Genomic DNA, 7436 nt, shown 5'->3' with positions numbered 1-7436 from the left:
GATGGAAGGCAAAAGCAACTGTTCCCTGTTGGTTGGATGTCTAAATTTTACAATTGTTTCCTATTTCAGCTGATGCTAACGAAGAAGCAGTTCGCCATCCAACAGGGGACTCGGGGCTGGGATGGGATCCCGTGGCTTAGCTCATCTGTGATTCTTTTTTCCCTCCTAGAATCACGACGCGGCCTGTGCGTGTCTGTTCAATCTACTCTTTGTCCTGACTATCCTGAAATAGACTTTTGCTCCCAGTTTTTCCTGTTGGTCTTAGACCAATGTGCCGCGTCATGGGAATTGAAACCTCAGGCAGGCTGCTGTTAGGCAGTCTGTTTCCTGCTCTTTCAATTGAGTGCTTAACTTCATTCTCTGAACAAAAACTGTTGTATCCTTTTTCTCTGTTTCAATGGAATTGGGCAGGTTGCAAAGAAAGATAGGAGCATCTTTTCAACCTCCGAGAGCAGCTGCATTATGTTTGGAGACTAGCAAGTGAAAGAGATGCTGCATACATGTATTGCTGCGTCTGGGAAGAAGTAGTATTGGGTGTGTCTGCCAGGTCTTGTTATCCTCTTGCGTGACATGCACAAGGTTCGCCTCGGCATACCGAGGGAGATTACACGGGTCACTCCAGGAGTGAGAAGGAAAAGGTAACGCGCCAGATCCTGGTGGAAACGCCGAAACTGCAGCTCCACAAGTCCAAATCTTTTAGCACGCGACGGATGATATAAAGAGCACAAGAGATCACATGATCCAAGTTTTTTGCATTGCGTGCTTTCCACATGTGCCAGAGGAGTAGCAGGACAACATCAATGCAAACCGTTTCTGGCAGCATGGAGTTCAAAGGAAGATGCTTAGACGGCAAGTTCGATTCTTTGTGCTTGTTCAAACAAAGAATTTCATAGGAAACAGTCTGATTCCTTTAGAATTTGAATAAATTCACGTGTTGCCATTCAGTGAGCCCCCCTTTAATTTGGAGGAACTAGATCCGCTGCAGTAGTTGATTGTACACCAGAGAGACGTCAATCGCTGTGGTGCGCCGATTCGCCATCCGACGTGTGACAGAACCGCCAAGTTAAAAGGCTTAATTAAGCGTAATGGCCATTATTTCAACACATCAGTCGCATTAGCTTAATTAAGTGTAACTTGACAGCCTGTTTTCAACCCACGGTCCGATCGAAACACATAATAGATAATAGCAGCGGTAGAGAGAGTCTAACCTGAGGAAGATTTTCATTAGAAACCAACTAAAATAAAATGAAATAAAATGATAACTACGGAGATGTGAGGACGTCATATCGAGCCCACCGATGTTAATCCTGATTAGCTTTTATACCTGAAACAGGGTAAACAACAAACCCTGAGTATACTAATACTCAGCAAGACTTACCTGACTATGGGTATACATAGCCCACTATCTAGACATGCACGGCTTTCTAGCTGTGGGTTGTTTTGCGGAAAAGCAATTAAGAGTGAGTCCTTACTTTCAATATTTTAGCTCAAAATTAGGAATGAGTACCTATTTTCTACGGTTTGCATTTCTACACCAATCAGTGTGGAAAAACAATTGATTAGGCACAACCATATTGATCATTTCATCCCCTTCCATGTTCTTTCTACGATGTGACTCAGAGATCAAGGTGCTCATGTCCGAGAGCGACTGACAGCGAATCGATCCGATTTAACCTTGCAAGGTGGACCTAACCAACACGGCACGTATTAGCCCCGTCGGACCATACGGACCAAACATTCCCCTCCCCTGTGACATCCCAGCCCAAAGACTTAATAGGATTGATAGAATATTCATACCAACAAGTTGCAACTTCTTTTCTGGAAGCCGGTCTTCAAAGAACTCCGAGGTTAAGCATGCTTGGCCCGGAGAAATTTGGGGATGGGTGACCGACCGGGAAGTTCTTCCCGGGTGCGCACGAGAGAGGACAAAGTGCACAGAAAAGACATGTGTTGGTCTGTGAGGGTAGTCTATGTCCTAAAAAGCTGCCAGATGTAAGTGGGCCCGACCTCGGGGAGGCGGGACGTTACAGAATGGTATCAGAGCCGACTCTCGCAGTTTCATGGGCACGTACGGGCGTAAGTGCGGAGGCATGAGCACGGTCGTGTGGGGGAGCAAATGCCACCGGCATGTGCACGGGCGCGTGGCGGGTCAGTGCGCGGGCATCTGGGATGCGCTGTTGGCACTGGACGCACGGACGTGGCACAGGGACCGTTGGCACTGGACGCATGGACGTGACACATGGGCTGTTGGCACAGGACGTACGGGACATGGCCAAGAGAGGACGTTCCAGGCTTGGGATTGACCGACGAGGACGTCGGTCTCTTAAGGGGGTGAGGATGTGACATCCAAGCCCAAAGACTTAATAGGATTGATAGAATACTCATACCAACAAGTTGCAACTTCTTTTCCGGAAGCCGGTCTCCAAAGAACTCCGAGGTTAAGCATGCTTGGCCCGGAGAAATTTGGGGATGGGTGACCGACCGGGAAGTTCTTCCCGGGTGCGCACGAGTGAGGACAAAGTGCACAAAAAATACATGTGTTGATCTGTGTGGGTAGTCTATGTCCTAAAAAGCTGTCAGATGTAAGCGGGACCAGTCCAACGACATATGGTCAGCCGAGCTCAACGTGAGACCACCAAAAGTAAACATATGCATCCCCATTTCTCCGCGACTACTCAACTACCCCAGGAGTTGGGTGCGGGTTCATGTACTTTCGAAGCAAGGCAGTACTAGGCTTACCGGTTTCAACTACCTCCTACTCCCGGCATGCAGTTAGTACAATTCAAACATGATCAGCAGGGCCAACAACGGTACGGTCCTCAATCGACACAGACGTGGCTAAGACACCAGGAACCCTGTCCTGTTGCCATACCTATATCTCATCATCATTCCCCCGTCCGGTCTCAAATTTTCATTCATTCCATATTGCATTCCATATCTCATATACTGGAATATAAAGATAACTATAAATCTCGCGAGTAACCGGAAATTACTCGACTTTTGCCCTATAGCTCGCGAGTGACAGGAAATCACTCGACTTCTACCGAGACTTATTTAAGCATAGCAGTGCTATCGACCTATCCATACTAGTATAAGACCAAGGGAACCTAGGAATAATGCAATTAAGGTTCCAGGCAACTCCTAACAACATAATGCACAAGTAATACACATATAATAATTCATAATTTAAAATAGTGGGTTATACACCGGGGCTTACCTGGGAGTAAAGTATCACTATAAGTTAGTAGGTTGGAGTTTCATGATAGATAATCCACCACCTTCTGGATAGAAACTAACACACCATCTTTTGGAGTTTTCTCCATCTTTATGTTCCAATCGTCCTTCAATTGATCTACCCTCGTATCTAAATGATATGCATAGATGCACATGCATGCACAAAAGAGGCATAAACACATATTCTAAGGACGACCAGAAAGTAATGCGTGGTACGTTGTCATAAAGAAGTAATATACAAATCGTACTAAAGTTGATCACTCATCCTCACCCGAAGGACTAGTTCATCATTGAGATTTGTCTTATGAAGTTACTTGCCCTAGTGATTAAAGCTAACAAGGCATGATGAATATCGTCACAAGAATAAGAAGTCTACCACATGTTAATTGCATCATCTATATACATTAAGTACCTTTAGTTACAAACATGTAAGACTCAAACAACAGTAACATAGGTGAAATTTATTAGGTGGTAAAAGTGATACTTAACATGATAATTACTCTCTTCTGAACTTATCTCATTGGACACTCATTTACAGAGAACCAAGCATTAGTAACTACCTAAAGAACCAAAATGGTGTGTATTTAAGTGTGACACCTAATGTTATATTTACATGGCACAAAACAAGATAAATTACACATGCTAGGAACGAAATAAGTTGCACGAGTACAATTTAATAGCACAAACTAATTCTTACTGATTATATCCTGTAATTATACTTAACAAAGTATTTTACATAAATTTATCATGATCTTATATGTAAAGAAACTATTATTTCTAATAGAACATGCCTAACTACTAATAAAAATTATTTTTGATTAGCAACCTATATGTTCCGAACATAAAATATTTACTAGTGATAAAACAATAGAAAACAACCCTAGCATGAAGTTTTCATGATTTATCAGCAAGCATAATTATTTATGCATATTCCTATTACTCATAAACTATTTATTAAACACTAACCAAGTTAAATCAATAACTCATGCACACGTGCACTAATAAATCTGAAACTTTTACCACATCACATGCATCACATGACTAATCTACCATAAAAATTTCACAGCAAAAAGGAGAAACATAACTACATATATGATTTTATCCCTAACAAGCATGAATAAAATTCTAGGACAATATTTTTCTACCAACACATGTCATATTATAGGTTCATTGCATAGATATAATCACAAGGATTCCAAAACATCTTTATTTTCTATTTTATGATTTTTCCATGATTTACTATGCATTTTCAAAGTTTACAGCCACTTAAACTAATATTTAAACTAGAGCAAAAACTATTTAGAAACTGAAGATCAACCTGTAAGAAAAGTTGTAGATCTTAGAACAAGGAATCCAACAAATTTTAGTTTTCAATTTTCTGATTTTTCTATGATTTACTATGATTTTTCAAAGTTTCAGCCAATTTATTGCAAAATAACCCTTCGCAGCACTATTCATATGAGTCTACGGTTGTGCAGATAGGCCCCTGAACTTGTTTCAATTGTCGCACAAGGTCCCTGGTAGCAATTTTGAAGCAGGGGAGAAAGGGGAACGGCGATTCCGGCCAGGGTGGGGGGGGCTTGCTGGCGGCGAGGGAGGGGTGGAGGAGCATGAGGGCGACGAGGACTACCTGTAGGTGGGCTTGGTTGGGGTTGGGGGCGACCGGAGAGGCGCCGGCGGCGGTAGCAGCACCTCGGCGGCGGTGATGGCGGCGTGCGGTGGCACTCCAGCGAGGGAGGACGATGGGGCGGCCATGGAAGGACTCAGCAAGGCCGGGCGGAGTGGGGGCGCTCGGCGGCCCAGCACAGGGGCGCGTGCATGCGGCTCGCGGCGAGCAGCAGCATGCCGGCGGCGGCATGGCTCGGGAACGAGCGCGGAAACTCGCGGAACGCGCTGGAACGAGGAGAGCATGAGCTTCAGCGAGTCGAGGAAAGTCGATTCTAGCCTTTGGTTGCCGAAGATGATGACCGGAAGTGGGATTTCACTGCCAAGTGGATCTCGGTGGCCATGGCAGCCGATGGTGGAGCTCGGACGCGAGCAAGAGAGGCCGGCGTGGTCTTCCCGGGAAGGAGAGGAGGGAATGAGGCACCTGGGCGAAGGGATAAGGGCGCGGCGGGATGGGCACGGGACACACGTCGCACGCAACGCGTGCGGGCGGCGTTCATGGCCAACTTGACCACGGCGACGACGAGCAGCAGACAGTCAAGCCAATTAGTTTTGGGTTAAGCACGTTTAAGTTTTACTAATTTTGTAGTAACCCCTGGGGTGTTACACGACGGTGCTACACTTATCTCTACAAAGCAAGCATGGCCCATGGATCGCTCTGCAGCCCTGGAACGAGCCCTATATCGCTATCAGAATTGAGGTGCGTTATGGATGCTCAAATGAATGCCTGAATGTTTATTGGATAGATTCTGAATGATTAAATTCTGAATGAGTAAATAACAAATCAAAATCTGCTGTAAAATGATGCCTGGACAGTGAACACTCAACATAAGAACGTGCTGCTGTGTGCAAGAAAGCATCCTGAAAGATTGTCTCAGTTCTGAATGCACATTCAGTTTTTTTTTTGACAATTATGTATTAATATTCGTTTTCCAAGCATCTCTTTTATACAGCATACGGAAGTCTCAATCTTGCTCACATTCTTCTGCTTTTCCGACGGCATGTTCAATGTTTAGTCATCATTTGGCACCTGCTCACATTCTATTGCTATATTGAAGAATCCATCTCCATTCACATAAATTTAGAATCTCAATTCAACATAGTCACAAACATTTGTGCTCCTACTCTTTTTATTTTTTGAACGAACGAACGGGCAACTCTGGAGGAGATGACTGAAGACTTGGAGTTGCAAGAGACACCCAACTGCAGGCTGTCCCTTGGCAGCAAATTAAAGGATGGTACACTTGGAGCTGGCCCGATCTATACCGCCATGATGAGCTCACAAGATAGTGCACAATGCCCGTTCTACAAGTTCGTCTGGAGCGCCCCCTCGCGTACGCTTCTTTGCATGGCTGCTGGTTCAACAAAAGACACAATGCAAAACCAACCTGGTGGTCAAGAACGTTGTTGACACCTCAGAATGTGAGGTGTGCCGAGCTGATGCCGAGAGCTAGCCCTGGTCGCCTGAGGCAGAAAAATGCAGTCTCTGAAGTCCTGGAAATAGAAGATAACACACGAGACAATTGCAGCAGAGATGTTCCCATGGCCATGCACGGCGAGCTGCTGCTGTTAGCGTTGCTTGCATCATTCGTCAGCTGGTGGTGTGCTGACTTCATTCAGTCGTTCAGAACTTCAGATGAGGATAAGGGAGGAGGATTACCCTTTTCAGAGCCAGCAGTCAGCGTACTGGAACTCTGGAAGGAAGGGCAAAATTTCCGACTGGCACAGTTCAGATGGATTCGTCTACAAGTTTCTGTTTAGGAGGACTGAAGGGTGGTGCTGGGAAGTTAACATGCACGAGCCTATACTTTTCCTTTCCTCCTAGTATATCCTACTATTCCTATCCTACATAACAATCGTCTCAAGCCAGAAATAGGGATGGCAACGGGTCGGGTATCGTGCGGGTAGAGCAAATATCCGCCCGCGACAATACCCGAAACTCTAAGACATACCCGTACCCGCGAAGTCTAGCGGGTAAAATTTTATACCCATACCCAACGGGTACGGGTACGGGTCGGGTTTCGGGTACCCATCGGGTATTTTAATAATAGCATAAATAACATATCATTTGGTCGAATTGACTAGCATATTTTGAATTTATCATCCATATAAGTGAACGCAAAGCATTAGTAGAACCAAACGGATCATCTTGCACATTTTTTCTTATTTTCAACATCTATTTTGTAGTGTATGTAAGTACATGCATTTAATTGTAGTTATGTATTTCATCTAAAAATGTAACAATACGCTTCACTACAAATAATAAGCAACATGTAAATGTCATTTCATATTTATTAGTTCACACAATCTCACTATCCGTCTATTTAGTTCATACAATCACAAGAAAATGAGACACAAAATTTGTGAATGATACGAGTATACTAGATTATTTTTTGTATTTCGGGTACCCGTTGGATACCCGCGGGTAAAATATTTTACCCGCATTCTACCCGCGGGTAAAATTTTATACTCATACTCATATCCGCAGGTAAAATTTCATACCCATACCCTCACCCATCGGGTCGGGTACCCGCACC

General features: G+C 44.4%; 1 long non-coding RNA gene across 1 annotated transcript; it reads right to left on the bottom strand.

The window, feature by feature from the left end:
* Positions 1 to 1310: 1310 nt before the first annotated feature.
* Positions 1311 to 5262, bottom strand: LOC120666868. Its single transcript, XR_005671914.1, has 3 exons — positions 4865 to 5262; positions 3218 to 3364; positions 1311 to 1324 (listed from the first exon to the last, which is right to left on the bottom strand). It is a non-coding gene; the product is annotated as an uncharacterized LOC120666868 (long non-coding RNA).
* Between the last annotated feature and the right edge of the window lie 2174 nt (positions 5263 to 7436).

The sequence above is a fragment of the Panicum virgatum genome, chromosome 3N (genome assembly GCF_016808335.1).
Source record: "Panicum virgatum strain AP13 chromosome 3N, P.virgatum_v5, whole genome shotgun sequence".
Classification (NCBI taxonomy): domain Eukaryota; kingdom Viridiplantae; phylum Streptophyta; class Magnoliopsida; order Poales; family Poaceae; genus Panicum; species Panicum virgatum.
This window is presented reverse-complemented; position numbering and strand designations above follow the sequence as displayed.